The sequence below is a fragment of the Canis aureus genome, chromosome 13, assembly GCF_053574225.1.
Source record: "Canis aureus isolate CA01 chromosome 13, VMU_Caureus_v.1.0, whole genome shotgun sequence".
NCBI lineage: Eukaryota > Metazoa > Chordata > Mammalia > Carnivora > Canidae > Canis > Canis aureus.
The window spans coordinates 63269426-63292672 of NC_135623.1; the positions used below are offsets into that span (position 1 = coordinate 63269426).

The window sequence follows — 23247 nt, forward strand, 5'->3', positions numbered from 1 at the left end:
AGGCAGGGGCAAGGAGCTCCTGCTCTAAGAAGAAACCACCCTTAAAAAGGATTTTACACCACCCTGGAAGGAACCCTCCATCCTTTCCCGTGTGAAAGGTAGGTGACAAAAACCTGATTAGGTGACAGGTGCAGGGAGGGTTAATCAGATTGAAACAACCTGTCAACAAGCCCATAAAACCCCTATACTTAGAAACTGTTGGCAACTCTCTCGGATCCCCTCTCTCTTCCAGAGCTTTGTATTATCACTCAACAAACTTTACTATTGCTCAATAAACTTTCTTTGCTGCCCACCAGTCTTGGTCTGGTCTACCTCTTCATTCTTTGAAGTGGTGTGACCAAGAACCACAGGCATTAAAGGAAAAGAAAACCTGTAACAACAGTAGTAAGCAGCAAACCAAAGTGGTTAAGTCAAATTCACTCTTAGAGATAAAAACTAGCCTAGACCAAAAAAAGAGAGAGAAAGAAACAGAGAAATGCTTTGTTTTGATTCCTTACCTGGCCTTGGGTCTTATTCTTTTTTTTTTTTTTTTTTTTTAAGATTTTATTTATTTATTAGAGACAGAGAGAGAGAGGCAGAGACACAGGTAGAGGGAGAAACGGCCCCGGCCTTGAGTCTTACTCTTCATGGGGCTTGGTTACACTAAGTCCTCTTCCAAAAAATTTCTTCCTTTATGATTGAGCTAATCTGAGTGGATTTCTGTTCCTGACAACCAAAAGAAACTTGATTAAGACAGAGGGAATGGTGGAAGAGCAGTGTCAACTTTTCTTCTTATCCCTCTCTTATTAGGTAAAGTCAAACATGAAACAGTTAGAGAACTGATTGTTATATCATTTCGGGATTAGATTGAAGAATTTTAATTATTGACAGACTTTCTCCTTTGACCAAACTTATGTGAGGCTTCTTTGAGCCCTCTTCTTCTTCCTTTTTTTTTTTTTTTAAATTTATTTATTTATTTATGATAGACACACACACACACACACACACACACACACACACACACACACACAGAGGCAGAGACACAGGCAGAGGGAGAAACAGGCTCCATGCCGGGAGCCCAATGTGGGACTCGATCCTGGGACTCCAGGATTACGCCCTGGGCCAAAGGCAGGCGCCAAACCGCTGAGCCACCCAGGGATCCCTTTGAGCCCTCTTCTGATTAGGTCCTGAACTTGGGCTCTGTCCTTGGCCCACTTAGTCCCATTTTAGCAAGATTCCAGCTAAATTGGTTTATCAAGAATTCTTCTTCCTCTGTATGTGATCAAATCCCCCACTCTCCATGTCTTATTACCTTGATCAGCCTTCAACAAGAATCTTGATGAGTCAGTCGAGCAAGAATCCCACTAGTCTTTATGTTTCCTTTTAGTTAATTTTGCATCCACTGACCCCACCCTTAATCCATGTGATTGCCCTCCTTTCCCCTTCCTAATAAAAACTCTTGGCCTTTGCCCTTCAAGTAGGATACTCTTTGCATTTCTACTTGCATCTTTGCTCCCCAAATTACAATTTTTTATTCTAAAATAAAATCCTTGTTTGCCTCTCTCATCGTGGCTCTTTATTTTCAGGTTAACGGAGTCTATCCATCTCAAGCTTCCTCGTGAAGAGAGCGTTTTAAAGAAGCGGGGTTCCAGCAGATGTCTGAGAAGGAGCACTTGACCCTTTGAGAAAGAGGTTCCATATAATTTTTTGTTTACATAAGTAGGTGTGATACATTGAGTGGTGAAAGATAGGTGAGATGAGAGGCAGGACACGAATAAATAGGAGCAGTTGATGGTTAAGGTGAGGAACCTCTTTATCACAACCTGACAGAAAACTTGGTAACCTCTAAATTAATTTTTTAATGTAATTAAAATGCATCACAATAAAAAAAGCATGCACTGTACCACTGAATCTTTTCTGCACCTTCGTTTGCCTGAGTAGCCCAAATCAGGATCTGGCTAGGCTGTGACATGTGTCAGAAAATTCCATGAGAAATAGAGTTTTTCTTCTATTTTAGGCTGCAGTATTAAAATCCAAAACATTGTTGGGATGATATTTTGTGCCTATTATCCCCCAAATGATGCTAAAGTGAATTCATTAATTTTTAATCTGAAAACACTTTAATTAATTCAAAATGTGAAAGGTTAGTTTGAAAATAAGGTATGATACAAAGGGGATGGCAGGCACCCTGGTGTGCAGCAGATTGGCTCTGATCTTTTGCAATCCAAGTGAGAGGTTGTTGTTCTGTTATGGATGAAAAGGCTCATTATCTCAAAGATAATTGCCCAGATGCCATACCAGTGAGGTCACACTAAACAGGGCTGTGGTTTCTGAACCAAATACTTGAGCTAATTAACAGTTAAAGGTGTAGGAAACCATTTTTAATGTACTGGAGAGCAACCAATAAATACTTTAACTAAAAGGTTTAACTGTTTATGGGCACTGGATGGAGCTCCATCACGAACTTGCAATAATTAGGAGGAAAGGCTTCAATCTAGTACATAGCTACATGTTTTCTATGTTGCTCAAGTTTTGTTTGACATTTCTCTGATTTTGCAAATAATTCCGTTAACTTTCAAAGAAAGTCATGGGGCATAAGAGGATAAGTAGTAAAATATTTTAAATCCTTTAAATTCTATTTTACATTTTTAAGCTAAGCCTTTAGATATCAAGGTCTATGAATTTAGTTGAGACGTTGAAGCCCTAGACATTGAAATTTTCTGGAAAATATGCTTGTGGAAAACTGCAATGCAGAGAGTAAAGACAGGGCTGGGGGGAAAAAAAAAACCAACAACAACAAGTAAGAATATGACCTCTTAGTTCTCTCTCCTACTCTTCAAAGTAAATGCTATGCTTCTTTGGGTTTTTGAATCGCATCATCATCTCATAATAACTCTGCGGGTGGTGCTATGTGAAGGTGAATTTTATAGTTAGTCACAAGATCTTTTTCTGTTAGAAAGACTATTAACACTTTAAGTGAAAACCAAGCCAATTGCATGTGGGTTGTATGATATGTGATAATGATCAAGGATGACCATTTTCATGATTTGATCTTTATTTTTGTCCTGTTCCATCTTCGCACAAATTTGTGGAGTGGCTGATTAAGAGCCACAATAGCTAGTGATGGGGGAACACAATGATGGGAACACAGGGCTAGCCGAGGACAAGGCAGGAGCTTGGGGCAGCACATTGACAAGTCCTTGAAACTCCTCTTCAGACTCAGCGGCCTCTATGTAAATACTTTGCTAAGGGCAAAAGGCAATCTTAGCCCAACCCCCAGGAGCCTGTAAGTCTACTCTAACATAAAAATTCCTTTAGAAATTTCCTTTATCTCTAAACCCTGAGATACATGTTGACAATCATCCGCAAGCACATGCACGACCCACTGATACACATCTGAAGGGTCTCATGACTCAGGTTTTATTAGAGGTAATAAGTGACCTTTCCCTTAAGGAAAGCCAACCCCCTTAAGGTCCTGGAAACCTTGCTTCCAAAATTCCTTAAAGAGCACACTATCCCCAAACCCCTCCCAACTCCCAGGTATATAATCAGCCTCCACTCACAGGCCTGGGGCAGCAGCTCTTCCTGCCCACGGGTCCTGCCCTATGTTTTTAATAAAACCACCATTATGCCCCAAAGACATCTCAAGGTTTCTTTCTTGGTTGTGGCTCCGGACCTCACCTGTATTCCAAAACTTCATCAGCTAAGTAGGGAAAAAAAAAAAAAGAAAGAAAGAAAGAAAGAAAGAAAGAAAGAAAGAAAGAAAGCAAGCAAAGCGTGCAATTTTATGCATTTGTAGAGAGACGGGGAGGGGAAATTCTAAAGCCTGGGGCAGGATGTGGCATAAACTCGGACGCAAAATGAGAGAAGTTAATGTCACAGAACCAGCGAAGTCAGAGAACAGGTTCCAAACAGAGATGAGAAACCTTTCTTGGAACTGTGACTGGCTTAAGGCTTTATTGATTCTTCCTTTGTGAGGTGGGTTAGGACTTCAGTATTGGAATTGAAGAGGATTTTTGTAGTTTATTTGTTTAAATTAATTGTAAATGATGTTTTTATGTAGTATAGATTTAGTTATCAACCACACTTGAGTTGTTTTCTTGAAGAGCTGGAGTATAATGCCTGTTGTTGGTGCATTGCATCCTCTCCATTTGGATAAGGGACACAACTCTTGTGACATTGGGAATCAGTAACAGTGCTCCATTGTCACGGCCTGGGTGATTAATTCCAGGATGTGTTAAGCTTTTTTTTTTTTTTTTTCTTTCTTTTTTTTGAATGGAAGTTGTGGAGAATTATCCATTTTCTCTCTTTTGTAAGATGGTAAGCTTTTGCCTGCAGAGTTGCCCATAGCAATGTCACACTTCACAAGAAGGCCTGAGAGAGTGCAGCTGATGCCCAGGGGGCAGACAAGCCTGAGAGAGCCCTGATACCTTTTAAATTACCAGCTCTAGTCTCTCAGGTCCTCAGGGCTGCTGTGCTTTCCTGCAGAGCTTCTCCTTCTGTGGCTGCCACAGGAATGGTGGGGATCAGGACACACTACCCCCAAAATGGCAACTTTGCATATAGAATATTTCAAGCTGAAGGAATTTGAGAAATGGCATGTGTGGGAAGAACTTTCTGACCTTTCTCTGAAGGTCATTAAACCTTAATGAAGGAGGTGATTTCCCTAGACTCAGGAAAAGAGCATCCTTATCTTTGAAGGCGAGAAGGCGCACAGAAAAGGATCTGAATGGACAGGACTTGCTAAGCTTCCTCTGGTTTACTACACTTAGCTCCCCTTTGCCCTGTCATATCTTTCCACTTGTCATCAAACCTAGCATAAAAATACTCAGGTTTAGGTGTCTTTAGGCCTTCATTTTCTTCTGAAGGCTCTGATGTCATGTAAAAGTTAGATTAAATATATTTACATGCTTCTCTCTTGTTAATCTGTCTTTTGTTCTGAGGTCCTCAGTTGAGAATTTAAAAAGATAGAGGGAAAAAGATAGTTTTCTTTGCCTAGAAGTCCCTCCTTCTACCCTCTTCTCTTGAATGGGCTCATCCTGGGCTTCTGTCGGTGACAGTCTAGTAAGGCAAACCACCCAGTGTCTTACTTCACGAAAGATACTGAACCTGTGGAGGCCGAGAAAAATTAAGGCCATCCCACCTCAAGTTTAGCATGTGCACAAGTACAGCCATCTTAGGCCCCTGTGAATAAGAGCTGAACTTTATGGGAAAAACTGCAGAATTAATCCCATATCAGAAAGACAACAGAGCTCAGAATTGCCCTTGGCAGAGAATCCCATATCAGAAAGACAACAGAGCCCACAACCATAGTAGAAAGTCCCATATTAGAATGAGAACAGAGCTCAATGCCCTTGAAAGCCCCATATCATAATGTAAACAGAACTTGAGAAATTCCTCCATCCCTTCTGAAAATCCCCTAGACCAGCCTATAAAAAACCCAGCTGTAACCCACTTCGGGGTCCAAGTCCCTGCTCCGCTGTGGCAGGTACACTTGGACCCAAGCTGGAGCTTACTAATAAACCCTCGTGTGCTTGCATCGGTGTCAGCTCCTTGGTGGTTTTTCAGATTCGCAATCTTGGGCACATCAAGCCTATTTGAAGGGAACCTCTCAACTTTGGTACAGTCTGTACCTGGAACCATCTTGTTCTCTTTTCTCTGAGTCAGAAGGTGAAGTGTCCCTTCTCAAATATGATGTCCTCTGCCCTGTCTCAAGACCTTTACATGTTTTTTTCTTCTGTCCCTGGTGGCCGTCTTCCACTCACCTCCCTTTCATCCTTCAGGCTTAATTAATGCTGGCTCCTCAGAGAGATCTGAACCACGGAATCAAAGTGCTTTCTCCCTGTATTATCCTTTGACTACTTGTGATGTCATCTTTCATAGCACTTATCCCAAATATGTGAATGTTTTCATTTGTTGGCTAATTTTTTGTCAGTCTCCCCAACTGTAGTATAAACTCCACAAGATCAAAGGCAATGTATTTATCAATTATCCTAGTGCATAGCTGTTTTAAATTCATTGGATAAATTATTGAATAAAAATATCCTTTTGCTCTTATTAAAGATAATTACTTAACTAGGGCAAATTGTTCCCAATAATTATGATCATGATCTTATTCCTTAAAAGGATAAAACAGAGGAAAAGACACTGATGGGACTGACACCTTTGGTTGGCTATCAAGTTCTTATTATTTTTCATCCTTTTTGTATACAGAACCTTGAGATTTTTCAGCTGCAGGCATCCATTATTTGGATTATTTACATCCATTTACTTGGGTGAGGAAGAGGTCCATCCCCCTTGCACCAAGTGTCATCATGATTAGTAAAAGATAATCCTGGCAGTTCCATTCCCTTTGCCAATGATTCATTTAAGAATGGGCTGCTGCCATACTCTGAGAAAGTTTTCCTCTCTCTTAAGGAAAGAGATCCAGGATATTAAAAAAAAAATGATTAAAGAAGACAATTTAGGTGACATAAGCAAACTTTACTTAATGCTTTATGGAGAGAACAGTCTTGGTCTGGAGAAGTGCAAAATGAGGTAGAAGGCAAGAAGCTTTTGTAGGATAAAGAATAAAGAACACTGAAAAAGGAAAACAGAACATAACTGATGGTCAGCCTTCTCTGGGATGAGAAGGAATAAGAAAACAAGTACAGAGCTGGAGTTGGCTTGGCGGTTGGGGATTGGCTGCCTGGATATATTGCATTTCTGGCCAAGTGGAGAATTTACAGGGACATAAAAGTTATCTAAGTTCCAGTCAGAAACCGGCTCTATCTCAGGCCAGGAAAGTTATTTCAACGAAGAAAAGGAACTACTCTCTTCTTTCTTCTGGACTTTGTAGATTGTTGACTGAAGATATGATGTTTAGAGCCTCTGAAGCCCTTTGGGGACTTTTAGATCAATAGCCACCATGCCAAGGGTAGCAGAGGGGAAATAAAAGAAGCACAAAATTGTCCACCCTCAGAAATACTCTGCTTCCAATTTCTTGTTATGTGAAAGAATAAAATTGATTGATTTTTAAAAGGGATAGGTTTTCTGTTACTTGTAGTCCAAACTGCTGCTCCTACAGGATGGTTTCTTAATAAGGGACATAATAGGCCCATTCTATCACATAATGATAGAATTGTACATTTGTATTTTGTTAGAAAAAGATTAGTAAATAAAGCCTAACCAATTATCAGATACTGAAGATACTTTAAGTACTTATGGTTGGGTTTAGAAAAATGTCCCCAAATGCTGATGGGATCTGGAGAACTTTTGATCGCTATTATTGACAAGATGGATTAGGAAGGGTTTTTAATGAGACAATGTAATTTAAGAAAATGCTTTTTTTCCCATATGTTTAAGGAATACAAAAATGAACACCTGCTTTAAGAATACCAGAGAATTGATATGAGTGCTCTGATAGTTCTAAAACTGAGACACTTGGGGTGCATGGCTGGCTCAGTCAGTAGAGCACAATATACTCTTGATCATGGGATTGTGAGTTTGAGCTCCACATTGGGTGTAGAGATTATTAAAAAACAAACAAACAAACAAAAAAACACAAATGCTAACAAATCCACCATAAATTAAAAAAAAAAAATAAAACAACCTGAGACATATTTAAGAATTTAAGAATTTTTAAAAACAATTACGTCTAATCATACTGAGGAGATAAAGAGGTTCTAGGTATTTATGATCCACAAATGTGCTATTTTCCAACTATGTTTTCTCTCTCAGAGATCTGTCAAATAGAAGATAAGTATTTATTATTGAATTTAAAGATCTTTATTTTATTTTTAAATAAAAATAAAATTTTTCATGTTATGAAACAAGTCCTACAAACAGTACCAAATATCAAACAATGGAAAAACTATGTAGAGAAAGAGTAAGTCCTTTTCCCAACTTCCTCATTCCTCATTGACAATGATTCTTTTTTTTTTTTTTTTTTCACCTTGTATCTTTGATAAACAGCTTGGGTGGATGAATGAGTAGATTATGTTATATTCAAGCAAATATTTATTAAGCACTGGCTATGTGTCACACATTATGCTTGGTTCTGGGAATGCTATGAAAAAGGCCACTTAAGAATATGCCCTCAATGAATTTCTGGAATAAGTAGGGAGAGAGAATGAGTATTCTCCTGAGAGTGAGAAGTATTAGGGTGGGGGAAGTACACGTTGCTTGTTAGCATCAGCAGTGGTCCCTAACTTTCCTTAGAGGGTTGTAAAAGGCGTCCCTAGGGAAATGATATGTACACTGAAACTTGAAGAAGAAAGGCCATGGCTTTAACACATTCTGTCATCTATTTTAGGCTTTGGAGGCAGAAAAGATGCCGTGTGGTCATATTTAAGTAGTTCCTGTGATTTAGCACTTATTTCTGTCAGATATATCCGAGCACATTTAGCATTATTAGGCTTTGAAGTGATTTAGTTTAGTTTTTTTTTTTTTTTAAAGGCTTAAGCTTTCAGAAGTGAAAATTCTTAATTTGTGGTTAAAAATAAATAGCTGCAAAAAAGCTAAATCAAGATAAATAAATGTATGTGTGGCATTTAAAATATGAGGAAATAATACCAAATGAGACCAAATGAACTCTAGCTACAGTATGAAGGATTTAGATTGAATATTATTGAGAGCTACCAGGAAGACATTCTTAAATCATTTGTTCCGCCAATGTTATTGAAGGCCTACCATAGGTCAGGTGTATGTGAGGAATTTAAGATTTGTTGCTAATTTCTCATTATTCTTTGAAAAATGAGAATCTTGTCCGCTGTTAAAACTTACCCACTGTTAAAGTCTTTAATGTCCCTCATAAAATGCTGGTTTGACTGGGATTTTTTAGAGAGCAAGATCTAGACTTTTTGTCACAACGTCCAAGGGCAATCGCCAAAGTGCTGAATGTTTGGCTGAAGAACAGGATATTTATGAGGGCGCATAAGTGCTTTGTTTTGGTGGTGAAGTGTATTGGGTTGTAAATTTTAGGAAATAACTCACGTAAGGAACATCTGTTTATTGTCAGGGAACTTCCTGTTACCTTGGCTGCCACTGTCTTTGTTCAGGCGCTACCCATTTCTTGCCTAGATCACGACAGTGTAAGCATATCCAGTTTTCCTCCCTTTAATCTCGTCCTTTTTTAATATATATTCCACTCTGGATATATATATATATATATATATATATATATATATATATATATATATATATATCTGCCCAATATATATATATATATATATGGATATATATATATCTGCCCAAGTGACCTTTTAAAAGCATGCCCCTCTCCTGTTTAAGGATCTTTAATCCGCTGTTTTGAGGATTACAATCCGCTTTCACAAACAAGATGCGGCATCATTTGACTTTTCTCTTTTCAAAGTTTTTGTCTCGCTACCGGTTTATACTTTTACTTAGCCAGATGCATTCTTTGCAGTTCCACGAAGAGCACGTGCATCCCTGGGCCTGTCCTTGCTGCCTTGCTGGCATAACCTCCATGTTGTTTCCTACTCTGTGAACGGTTAGTGTTACCATCCTAGGCTGAGGTAGGTTGCCTTTCTCTATTTCTATTTGGTTCCCATCATGCCTTCCTTGTTCATAGGTCTAGGAGAGTACCAGCTTCACTGGGTTGAATCTCCTTTTTCTCTGTCCTAATACAACATGAGTTCTTTGAGGTCAGGGACTGTGTCTTGTTCATCTTTATAGACAAAGAGCTTAACATGACTTCTGGTAAGTGAAAGGAATATGATAAATGTGACTGATGAGAAACAAGTTTTATTTTTTGACACTGTTCATCCGGTTAATATAGTAGGTAAAAATACCTGCTTTCCTACATTTGTTTGAAAGTATCAGGTTATTATTTGAAAGCATTCTCTTCCTAACTTTATTACCAAAAATTCTGGAGACTATATTTGAGGGTTACAGTTCAAACATTAATAGAGTGCAGATGGTATAGTTCATTGGTTAAGAAGATGATCACTGGAGTCTGAGTGTGTGTAGTTGAATCTTGGATCTTTAACTTATTAACTGTGAATCTGAACAAATGACATCTGTAATGCCTTGGTTTTCCCATCTATAGAATAACAGTGCCCATACATAGGAGTGTTGCAGGATTAATTGGGATCATCTTTGTTAAACACTTAAGGTATCTGGAAGAGAGCTAGAATTTTTGTTTTTAAGATTTGTTTATTTATTTATTTGAGAAATACAGAGAGCAGAGGAAGGTGGAAAGGGAGAAGGAGAGGATCCCAAGCAGACTCCCTGGTGAGTGTGGAGCCTGATACGGAGCTCCATCCCAGGACACTGAGATCATGACCTGAGTCAAAATCACAAGTTAGATTCTTAACCGACTGAGCCACCCAGGCATCCCAGAGAACAAGAATTTTAAATAAATGTTAGATATTATTATTTTGTTAGATATTATTATTTTGTGGCTCTGCTCTTTCTGTCCTGGGCTCTGCTGATGGTCTTTGTAACAGATGGGAGCCTAAAGCAAGGTGGTAAGTACTGAACAGAGGGAGATCAAAAGATGATAAAGGCATGACCCCTTCTCACCAACTTACAAAGTAAACATTAATTATTTCTCATAAGGAACCAAGAGACAATCCATTCTAAGCATCTAGAAGAGGAGATATTAACCTTAGTTAGGACAGGAATTTTTAACCCTAGCACTGTTAGCCTCTTGAAATGAGTAATAATTTATCAAGGGAGGTTGGCTTGTATATTGTAGGGTATTTAGCAACATTTCTGGCCTCTACCAAGTAGATGCCAATAGCTTATCCTTTGCTGTGAAAACCAAAAATATTGGCAAACATTGCCACCCCACGCCTCACTGGGGGAGAATAAAATCCTTCTCATTTAAGATCCATTGAGCTATGGGAATCTGGGGAAAACATTGCCTGGATATGCAGGAATCTGTGTGGTGAAGTCAGACCAACTGTGAAGGTAATTTTCAAATGAATAGCAAAGATCAGAAAAGTCTTTGAAAATTCACCTTTGGGATACCTTGAAAAATCTGATTGATCTTTATCTGTCTAAAGTGAATTAGGTGTTCAGTTTGAGGGAGGGACAGATTACCCAAGGCTTATTATTAACATTTGCCACTTCCAGAAGGTGATAGATCATCTAGTGCATTCTCAATACATCAAAAGAGGAAACATTAATGATAGGCTTGAAGATGCAAAACATGGCTCCTGAAACTATGGAACTTTTTAACTAAACTCTTTAAAGACAAAGATTATATTTTATAAGACAAATTTATAAGACACATTAAAAATCACAAGATGGATATGACTATATTTATTAATTAAGATTTTATTTATTTATTTGAGAGAAAGAAAGTGAGAGAGAGAATGAGCATGAGCAGGGGGAGGGGCAGAGGGAGAAGCAGGTTCTCTGCTGAGCAGGGAGCCCGATGAAGGGCTCTGATCCCAGGACTCTGAGATCATGACTTGAGCTGAAGGCAGATGCTTAATGGAGCCGCCCAGGTGCCCCTAGGTATGACTATATGTAAAGAATAATTCAAGACAAAAAGAAAGGCACTTTCATCACTTTATGAACACAAAACTCACTAGGAATTTAAGGAAGAAGGGAACTTAACAGGCCCGCTAGTAGAGAAAGGCTTTCCCCAGAATGCTGGATAAACAGATCCCTGAAAATAAGTGGTATTTAGGTGAGAAAGATGGCAGATTTCAGGCTAATAAGTCCTGAACAAAGCCACGAAGCTAGAAGTTCTCTTCTCTCTAAAAATGATTTTCAGAGAATCATGTTTACACATCTGTAGGAAAGTTTCAGTTTCCAAAGCTGTTTCTTTCTCTTTTTTTCCCCTCAGATTCCCATTGCTTTGGTTATATGTGTTATGATAAAGATATCCTTTTTTTCTTAACAGCTCCCAAGGATTCTGGGTCACTTTTGGGGTCACATTAATAAATAAAAGAGAACATGACATCACACACAGTGACGTGCCACGTATATTTTCACACTTTACTTTCCTAGAGTATATAAATAGAGGTGCATAGAAGTGGCAATCATCAGCAAAGCAAATCAACAGATAAATTTACACCACAGATTAACCAAATCATCTCCTGGCAACCCAAATCCTCTCTCTTTCTCTGAAATTTAAGTCAAAGTAATACTCTTTTACTCCACAGCAGTGAAGACCATGCCAAATGAAAAAATGTGAAAACATTCAAAGGAACATATATTAAAAAATCTTTTACAGGTTTTTTGCTCCATCATCCTTTGAACAAAAAGTTCTATGTAGCACACTGTTCTAATTTGCAATGTTTCATGTCCAGTATTCCCTAATTTAGAATGCTAAAATTGATTCATGTGTTCCCACAGAAGTAATCACGAATCATTTTTGTAATCTGTGGGCATGTTTGTGTGAGTGTGCTTGATTAATAGAGAGAGAGTGAGAGAGGGAAAAACAAAATCCCTCCATATTCAGAGGTCAAATCATGCTCAGAGGTTGAGACCTCTTAACTGAAGACTGAAGTAATTCTACTGATAATTTGGACCTGAAATTTCACATTCTGGGATTCACTTTCCAGCAAGAACAAAGGTATCGCATTTACAGTAATATTTAAATCTTGATAGTCTATGCTCCAGTTTCTTGAAGAAAAGGAAATCAGTCTTTTCCTTTCAGGAAGTCTGCCTCCCTAAAGGCTAAAAATAAATCATCATCTGTGTTATCAAATGTTTGCTGTGTCCTATTAACTGAGGCTCTGGATAACATTATTTTTCTTCTAGGAGATGGAACCCCCAGAAGGAGAGGATTTTTTTTTTTTTTTTTCATATTCTCAGTACCAAAGACTGTAGTGGTCAATGCCATCCGCTGTGTGGTCTGGTCTCAACGTCCCTGTCCGGGACTGACCACTGCCACTTGGCAGCCTGTAGGTCATTGGACTGCTGCTATCCTGTTGGACTACTGGCAGTGAAGGGGAAGTGTAGATATAATGCATCTAAAACTCTCATGACCCAGAGCTGTGTCCATAATATGCTAATTGTCATTGGATGATGATGACCAAGAGGGCTTTAACGTTCAGCTCGGCAAGACTAAACTGTAGACAGACTTCTTGTCTGTAGGCTACTGGACAACCTTTTCTTAGACCGTTTACTTTAGCAAATTTGTAATTATGAATTCTTTCTTTGCTCCTTTGAGATGTAAATATTTTTAAAGTCTTGCCAATTTTGTTTCTCAAGGACCCGTTTGTAAAAAAGATTCATTTTAGGAGAGAAGGGTGGAGGGAGAGAGAAACTTTAACAGACTTGGAGCTCAGTGAGGAGCCCTATGCCAGGCTCAATCTCATGACTCTGAGGTCAGGACCCACGCCCAACCAAGAGTTGGCGCTTAACTGACTGAGTCACAGACATGCCCCTCTCAAGGACCCTTCGAAATGTATTTATCAATGAAGATAGTGCTTCTTAGTCATATCTTAGTCTCTGTGGGAGGGTAGGTGTCTCACTTGATGCTTCAAGTTGCATCACTACTTCCTCTCATCAAAATAGGAGAGGTTTATTTTGCCTTGGGAAATAGCCAATTAGAAAACTTATATGACCTATGAGTTCCTCCTCCTCCTAGTTCCTCCTAATGGCATTGAGCACTATAGTCTTTGGTATGGAGGAAATGAAAAAAAAATTCCTCTCCTTCTGGGGGTCCCATCTCCTAGAAAAAAAATGTTATCCAGAGCCTCAGTTAATAGGACATAGAAAACATTTGATAACGCAGGAGGAATGGTAGCATCGTACTTTTCTGTAAGGTCACCCAGAGCTTAATTCATACCCTTTTTTTCAGCAGAGTTGGTTCAGACTGACTTCTGGACTCTCCTATTGCAATAGCCTTCAATAAAGTCTTTGCTTGTTTAATTTTGTTCAGTGAGGTTTTTGCTTTGACAATGGTGATGATCGTTTTCTCCGGTTTAAAGATTAGGAGCTCAGAGAATGGTGGCACCAGTGGAAATAAATAGAGGACTGTGAAGAGATACTCCTTTGATGAGGGAACTTGTTGAATTCAGACATTTGAGACTTGAACTGGTGATTGACATTCAGGTTGAAGAAGTGACCCTGGAGCATTGATAGTACAAAAACTTGAGAGACAGTCAGTATGGGAGTGATGTTTAAAGTTCTGATGGTGTGTTGTTTCTCTGAAGGAGCAGGCATGGAGAGAGGAGCAGAAGTGCTAGGATGGGAGCTGCCAGGAAAGAAGAATAAAAGGGTCCTCAATAAACAACAGAAACAAAAATGGAGGGAAAAAAAAAAAAAAAAAAAAAAAGCTTGGTTTTTAACTGAAAGGCCATGGGTCAGCTCATAAAAGAGTGTTACATGACTAGAACGGTGATAAAAAGAATTTTAAAAGGGGAATGTATAGTAAAGAACAGGTTCAGAAATTGTATACAAATCACTTGAGATTTGGACAAAGGAGAGAAGTAGAAAGTTGGAATAAAATACTTTTTCCTAAACTGGATAAGACTAAAGCATTTATTAAAGGTAGACAAAACAAAACAAAACAACACAAGAGAGACAGGTAATCAAGACACTGGATAGTTGCTTTTGGCAGGCCACCTTGTCCTTTAAGTGAAGGCTTTGAGTGTGTGTGTGTTGAATGCTAACTTTGTTAGCAGTATTTCCTTTGTTTTTTTTTTTTTTTTTTTTTAAAGATTTTATTTATTTATTCATGAGAGACACCCAGAGAGAGGCAGAGACACAGGCAGAGGGAGAAGCAGGCTCCATGTGGGGAGCCGATGTGGGACTTGATCCTGGGACTCCAGGATCACACCCTGGGCCAAAGGCCGATGCTCAACTGCTGAGCCACCCCAGTCATCCCAGCAGTATTTCCTCTGGTGAAAATAAATTTCTATCTTAAAAATTATTTTTTGGAGTTGGTTGCATTTTCTTTTTAGTAGTAAATTGAAAAAGAAAGGTCAGGTAAATTTGTATGGCTTCATTTTCTTTTTTTAAAGAAGAATTCTACCTAATTGAGGATAAGGTTTCTTCCAGGTCAGTGAATCTGATGGTATTTCAGGGGCAAATGGCCTATTGCAGAAAACTAATGGCAAAGTATTTGTTTTACAAAGGAAAGGCTTCATATCACTTAAGAAAACAAGAGGAAGTAGGTAAATAACATTTTTCCCCCTGAATTTTTGACTTGTAAAAGCATAGTAGAAGTGAAGATAATATATTATGTACTATTTGAAAGTCATTTTGAATTGGTCTATCTGAGCATCTGCCAGGCACTTTTAATTCACTTAATACACGACTTCTGTGAGGGAAAGGATCATTACAATTCCCACTTTACTGACAAAGAAACTGGCAGATTAAGTAACTTTCCCAGAATTGCTTTCCTTGGCAGTAGAGATTAGAATCCAGACAACCTAGTGCCAAAACCTATGTACACTTTATTTGATGGCTTCTTGTAGTGTAGACAAAAAAATAGATGTTGCAAGTTCCTTTTTTTTTAAATTTATTTTTATCATTTATTATTATTTTTTGTTGTTGTTGCAAGTTTCTAAATGGGATTCACCTCTTCAAAGTTTATCTAGGAACAATACATTTGAGAGAAACTGGTTCAAATTAGATGTTACACGTTATTTTAAAAATGTTTCCCTCATGCTTTGGATGTTTCCCTTTTTGAATGTTTTACTTATAAAGATGTGGAAAAAAACTATTTTTGTAGCACCTGATATAAGAATATATTCATTGGGCAAGACTAGTTTCATGGAGAAAATAAATATCCTCTACTTTCATTTTCCTGATGAGAAGCTCCAAAAAATTTATTTGGTTGATGAGAATATATAACCATTCAGGAATGTAGCAAAATTCAATGTAATTCAATGTAATATTGAATTTATCATTAATTACAGGTGTGTGTGTGTGTATGTGTGCACATATGTATCTGTGCTCTCAGGACCAATAGTCTATGTAACACCTTTGTGGGAATTGGACAAAGATGCCCTCCTTACATGGATGGATTAGAGAACACACCCAGCCGAGCAAGAAAAGCCTGGTGGTCCTGTGCACTCTAAATCCACAGTGTCTGGCTTCCAGTTGTGGCTCAGCCTCATCATTGTGAAATGGCTTTGGTAAACTGGCTTCTCTACTTCTATCTCTTCATCTACAAATTAGGGACTTTCAGAGTTTTCCCTACAGGTAAATATGTGTATTAATTGAGATGTTAAGATGAATGTCTAGCCCAGAGCAATATCTGACATTTTTTAGAAATAGTTTTTTCTACTTGCTTTTTATGTAGATGAAAAAAAAAACCCAACTTATTGATACTTTTCTCATTCACGATATCTCTGTCTTTATCATCACTAGACATACTTTTTGAATAATTTAAGGCAGTTATTCAGGGTCCAATAGCTTGGATCTCAAGTTGAGACATAGCACTCTGTTTTTTGTGTTTGATACCGTCATAGAAAATTTCATCTCAGTCTAGACCTACGCATCACAGAGTATCAGGACAATTTTTTTTCTCATTCTTTTGAGTGTAGGTTGGTGATTTCTACAGTGTAATTATTTTATGTGTTACTTTCTAAAAGGCTGTTTAAAATGTTTGTGTACAACTACATCCAATGTTTCTTATTGTGAATCCATACCCAAGGAATAATTAATAAATCTGTGAAATTTCTCTTTTTCTTTTCATGAAGAATTTCTCCCATTTCTTTTCCTCTTATACTTCTGAAAAATTATGCACAATGGGAATATTTCTCTGATGTAGACCACGTTGTGAAGGTGTCAGCTTGTGATTCAAATACTCAGCCTCCCCATTCTTGTCCCCTTTTACTCATTACAGACTCCCTCCCCTACTTTTTGGATCCAATGCCCCAATTCTTGCCCATTTTCCTGTGCTTTCTCACTTTTAAGTTCTTTTAATGTGATGGCTGATAATTTATACTTTACTACAAATGAATTACAATGACTTCATTTATACTGGAAACCACTTAATTGGGGGTGGATGACCATGCTTGGGTGGGAGAGACTTGGAATGACAAGGAGAAGTTTAAGGGCAAGATGCCCCTTGTATCTCCCTTTTACCCTTTTACCCCAGTAAGAGACTCTCCAAAGAGAGTGTTGGTTTTTCATTGACAAATGGCCCAAAATATTGCACTGAGTGTATTTAAATAGGCAAAGAAGACTCTGTTTAAGACTATTGATATAAGGGAGAAAGATGGAATTTGACCTGAAGGCAACAGGACAGCTGGGCATTTATAGTGAATGGATAATGTGAAGGAATCACTGGATTGAAAATACTAAGAGGAATTTGGTTAGGCATCAAAGATTGGAGGAATTTTCACTAAACTAGCTTAGCAAGATTCTTGCTAAAATTAGGCTCAGTTGACCATGGGCAAGTCTTTGCTGAGAAGAGGGCTCAGAGAAGCCCAACTAAAGCTTAGTCAGAAAAGGAGTTCTTGTCAAGGAGTAGAGGTTAATGATGAAGGACTGAGGAAAGATGGATGATATAATTTCCAACTTTCTTTAGCCAAAAATGTTGGTGTTTGAAGCTCTCCTATTCCTTCTCTACAATGGTAATAGCTTATCATTTTTATAGTCCAGATATGCCTCTCTCTCTCTCTTTTTTTTTTTAAGATTTATTTCTTGGGGTGTCTGGGTGGCCCAGCTCAGGTCATGATTCCAGGATCTTGGGATTGAACCCTATGTTGGGTTTCCTGCTTGGTGGGGGTCTGCTTCTTCTCCCTATGTGCTCTCTCTTTTTCAAGTAAATAAATAAAAATCTAATATATATATATACACACACATATATATGGATTTATTTATTTATTTATTTATTTATTTATTTATTTATTTATTTATTTATTTAATATTGGGAGTCCATAACGAGGGGAGGAGCAGAGGAGAAGATTGGGGAGCCTGATGTTGGGCTCAATCCCAGGACTTTGAGACTATGACCTGAGCTGACGTCAGACGCTTAACTGGCTTTGAAATCCTCATCTGCTTCTGAACTCTTTATATATTTGTAAATGCTATTCAGATATCCCAAAGAAAATCATGATGAGATTCAGAAAGCATCTCCTTGAAGTGAGGATGCAGAGAGGCACACTGTAATTGCATTCCTGGCTTTTGAGCAAATACCTATTAGTGTCCCAATGTATGTATACTCCATTGCATAAAAGGACAGGAAAATAGGTTAACATTGGGGAAAATTAAAAATACTGAAGAACTAATCACTTAAAAGGAGAAAAAGGTTGTTAAAATTTGGATTGTCATGGAAAGTAATCCCAAATTCCAAATTGGTTACTGTCTGCTTCATTTTGTATGTAAAGAATCATGAGCTTCAAGGAGGATGGATCCTGGAATCTGCTTTGTAAATAACTAAATGTGGGATTCTCATGGTCCCACACTCACTCAAACTAGCAAATCACTGCCCTGGGAAATGTAAAATCTTTTTTTTCTTTTTAAACTTTAATGATAATGTACTTTGTCTCTGATTTAATAAAAATGGCTTGAATTGATAGAGCTAGATTGGCTAAATGAAGGAACAAAACATGTATACTCAGATTAAGCTTTGCATCTCAGAGAAATAAGAGTAAATTCCATTTATGTAATTTTGAAAGTGCTCCTCTCTCCTTTTCTTTCTCTCTTCTTTCATTCCTGAAGAACAGCCAAGAAATGACTTCAATTTGCCCACCTGAAAAGCTGAGTTACAATCTGGAGATTAACCATTTTGCTGAAATCACTATTTGCAGAAATATACAGCTCCTTAGCTGGGCGAAAGTGTTCTTGTCATGATGGAAGGCAGGTGTGACACAGCTGGAAGGGAAGGGTTGCCATGGTCACAGCAAAAGCCTTTAGATAGCTCAGATGCCTGAGAGTTGGCCTGCCTGGAACGTCTGATTCATAGCCCTGATGGATAACAGTCCCTAGGGAAGTTTGAGTGCTCAACACTGTGATATGCTTTCACTCCTTCATGGATTCAAGTTTGATCTGACAAAATAATCTTGGAACATGCGATGTTACCCGCGTGTTTTCAAGTCCAAGCGACAGATGTGGGTTAAGAATACTTATGGTGCTTGGAGTTTTTGAATACATTTGTCACTCTCACTTGTTGCTTCAGAATGGACATAATGCAGACTTTGGAATTTGCTTCTGGAGTCCAGATTACCAGGGTTTCAACACAGGCCATGCTATTTTTTTAGTGTGCCTGATTCTGAGCAATCTATTTTGCTTTTCTGTGCCTCATTTTCACTTCCACAAAGTGGAATGGTAGTACCTTTTCATAGAGGTTTTTCAGAAGGATTAAATGAGATGATGCAAGTGGAGCATTTGAAACTGTGCTTGGCACATACACAGTGAGTGCTCTTTAAATGTTAATACTTTCTAAAGTGAGCAACAAATTGAGCTATTCAGTTTCTCATGAAGGACTTCATTTTTAAAGTGTTTAAACATATTCAATTCCTAAATTTTAGAGATTCTAAAATATATGGAACTCAGCTGAGAGTGTGTGCACATGTGTGTGCATGTGGTAGGTGCCAGGAGAGAGTAAGCAATGTAAATCCAGGCACTGGCCATTTGCCTCCATGGTATTAACAATGGATGGGGAAGAAATAAAGTCACAGATAAGGAATACTAGCTTCCCTCTCAAACTTGTATCTTCTGTAAGTTCTCAGTGTTATGTTATATCCTTTATATTCCACTGCAGGAGGGGGATGAAATGAGGCTGATTTGGGGAAGACACAGTTCTGGTGTCATATTTATGTCTTTGTAAGGTTGTCTAAGAAGAGTTTAATTTCTATGACCCATTTCCTCATTAGGATGATGAAGAAAAAGGAACACAGGTAGGGTGGGCACAATATGACTTATTAAGAATCTAAATTTTTGTTGTATAGGGGCAGCCTGGGTGGCTCAGCGGTTTAGTGCAGCTTTTGGCCCAGGGTGTGGTCCTGGAGACCTGGGATCGAGTCCCACGTTGGGCTCCCTGCATGGAGCCTGCTTCTCCCTCTGCCTGTGTCTCTGCCTCTCTCTCTCTCTGTGTGTCTTTCATGAATAAATAAAATCTTAAAATAATTTTTTTCTTATGTATAGTATGAGAGGAGACTAAGGGTCTCCATTGGATTTTGTGGGAAGACTTTGAGTTAAGAAGAGGGGCACTCACTAACAATTTTTCTCTCTTTCTCAAAAGAGATTAGGTCTATCAAGCCAAGAAGTTGTTCTTTATCCTACAAATTGTATTTCAGCTGAGCGGGAATGACGAGAACATAGTCATCAGTAGACTTAAAAGTGATCCACTAAATCAATCAGGAAGGAGCATGGGGGAAGTAGAAATTGATATATACAGAGTTCATTTTCTTCCAGATTGGCAAGTATTACTCTTGTTCTTTTCTTGTCGTATAATCTGCCTGTTTTTCAGTTCTCCTATCTCTTCTTCACATATTGGAAGAGTAGAGCAGTACTGGCCCATGTCAGATTTTTACACACTATTACTACGTGCCTTTTGACTTTATCCAAGCATAACTGTAAACCTTGTCTATAAGACACAGATATATTATAACCAAAGGTTTTTTTTTTGCATAAATTTATATTAAGTAATTTAAAATATCTGGATATTTTAAAACTTAATTCTCAGTGGCTACTATATATTTCTTCCTATCTGTGCAGCTGCACCCCAGCAGATTCTAAGCCAAGCGTGGGTGATTGTCTAGTGAAGCTGAAGAAATGACCCAGAGACACTGAGTAAGACATAGATTTTTGGGGGATCCCTGGGTGGCGCAGCGGTTTGGCGCCTGCCTTTGGCCCAGGGCGCGATCCTGGAGACCCGGGATCGAGTCCCGCGTCGGGCTCCCGGTGCATGGAGCCTGCTTCTCCCTCTGCCTGTGTCTCTGCCTCTCTCTCACTCTCTCTGTGACTATCATAAACAAATTAAAAAAAAAAAAAAAAAAAAAAAAAGACATAGATTTTTGGGAGAACTTACATACAGGGAGTCCAGGGAAGGCAGACTGGACAAAGCATCTCCTGCCAGGATCTACCTGCAGCAAGGTTTTACAGGATAGTAACTTAGCCTAGCAACTATCTATATAGCTTTTACCCTCCTTGCATGGCCAGCTTTCCAGGAGTCAAGCCCTGCCATCCAGACGCCATTCCTTACAAACAACAGGCTCTGGGCCTACCACCCCCAGAGCCCTTGACCTTGGACACTGAACAATACGTTTTTCTATACGTTTTGCTTGATGGGAGTGCAGAGAGAGGACGGGATCTCTACATTTTCATGACAATGATTAGTGGGAGCATTTATTCAGGGTGTTTGTACAAAACAGACTTCCATGTACCATACAATATCCTGAAAGCCATAGTGCCAAAGTATCAGTGAAGATGAAAATATCAGTAATAAAAAAACTTTGGGATTCTTATACTTTTAGTTCTATATTCTTTTTTTTTTTTAAATTGGAATTCCATCCAAGCTTCAAATGATGTTTTATTCCTCCTGTTTCATTGTTTGTTGTCCTTGAATTAATTTTGCTCTTCTAATTCCAAGCAGACAGAACCTGTTTATTTTAACAATGTGGCCCCACTCTCCTTCTGGCTATAGTAGAAGATAGAATTGTGGGGCACCTGGGTGGTGCAGTCAGATAAGTATATAGCCCTTGGTCGTGATCTCAGGGTCTTGAGATACAGCTGAGTCAGCTCCATGCTCAGCGGAGTCAGCCTAAGACTCTCTTTCCCTCTCCCTCTGCCCCTCTCCCACCTCATGCTCTCTCTCTCTCTCTCAAATAAATAAATAAATTTTATAAAAAGATGCAGTTGTGTGTGTGTGTGTGTGTGTGTGTGCGTGTGTTAGCTGGGGTTTGTTACTTCTTAGGGACTCAATCCTACCCTGAGCCAGGGAATACTTCAATGAGATAGCCTTGTTTACCTTCTCATTTGAGATTTTTTTTTTCATTTTTTAGAACTTTTTGGCTTCATGAGGGTTGGGATGGATATAGAAAGCAAATCTAGTATTCCATTTTAGTTCCATTAAAGGTGAAGTACATTTACTGATGACGTCCAAAGAGGCACCATGTATCTACTAACTATATATTGAGTAAAAATGGTCATGTCTGAGGATTAAAGAGGATGTTTTTTAGCTTCAAATATTTAGCTACTTCTTGAATATGTAGATAACAAATTGGTTCCTAAGAATGTATTATTTGCTCCACAGGTTCAGAGATCAATGGGAATATGCAAATGTTAAGACAAAATCCAGAGCTGCGAGGTCAAGCTCTAAATGTCACCATCAATCACTATGGTCTGAAGTCTTCACCGGGTGTAAAAGGTGCCCTACAGACTGAAATGTTTAGGGAGAGCTGTTTTTGTTATTAAGATTCTGCTTTTGGGGCACCTGGGTGGCTCAGTTGGTTAAGCGTCTGTCTTCTGCTTAATCATGATCCCAGGGTTCTGGGATAGAGTCCAGGGTCAGGCTCCCTCTTCCTCTGTCCCTCCCCTGCTCTTGCTCTCTGTCTCACTCACTCACTCACTCACTCTCAAATAAATAAATAAATAAATAAATAAATAAATAAATAAATATTCTGCCGTCTGCTACTTGTACTAGTTCTTGGTAAAAAGATTTTATATACTCCTATAGACATAACATTTCAGTCCCAGTTAGGAATAAAAAAAGAGCATTTTCATAGATTTATTGGGAGGCAATTGACATACAATAAACTTTTCATTTTAGCCAGTGTAAAATTTTATAGATTTTGACACCAATAAGACCATCACCACAACCAAGAAAATGAATATATCTGACATCCTCTGAAAGTTTCCTTGTGCCCTTTGTGATTCCTCTCTCCAGGCCCACACTCCACTCTCCTTAAGGCAACTGACCACAAGTCCGTTTTCTGTCAACATATATTAGCTTGCACTTTTTTTTGAGTTTTATACAAAGAGAGTCATACGGTATGCACTCTACTTTGGATTCTTTCCTTCAGCATAATTTTGAAAATCATAGATGTTATGTATATTAATAGTTTATTTCTTTTTATTGCTGAGCAGTATTATTTGGCTATATACATCTGTCCATTTACCTTTTGATTAACTTTTGAATTGTTTCTGGTTTGAATATAAATAAAAGTTCTATAGTCGTTTATGGTTTATATACAAGTTTTTGTGTGGATATACACTTTCATTTACTTGTGTAAAAACTTAGGAGCAGAACGGTTACGTTAGATGGTATGGTCCTATTTAACTTTTCAAAAGAACTGTCTATGATTTTCCAAAGTTGCTAAATCATTTTACATTTTCAAAATAGGAGAGTCCAAGTTTCTCCACATACTTATTGACACTTGCTATGCTCAGTCTTAAATTTTA

The 23247-nt window shown here is 38.3% G+C and overlaps 1 long non-coding RNA gene across 1 annotated transcript in view; it reads left to right on the forward strand.

Moving 5' to 3' along the window:
• LOC144281690 (uncharacterized) overlaps window positions 1-22446 on the forward strand; it is a 113450-nt gene extending 91004 nt beyond the window's left edge. The window contains exons 2-3 of the long non-coding RNA XR_013350114.1: window positions 1566-1671; window positions 22100-22446. This is a non-coding gene — a long non-coding RNA (uncharacterized LOC144281690). The remainder of the gene's footprint in view (window positions 1-1565; window positions 1672-22099) is intronic.
• The last annotated feature ends 801 nt before the right edge of the window (window positions 22447-23247 follow it).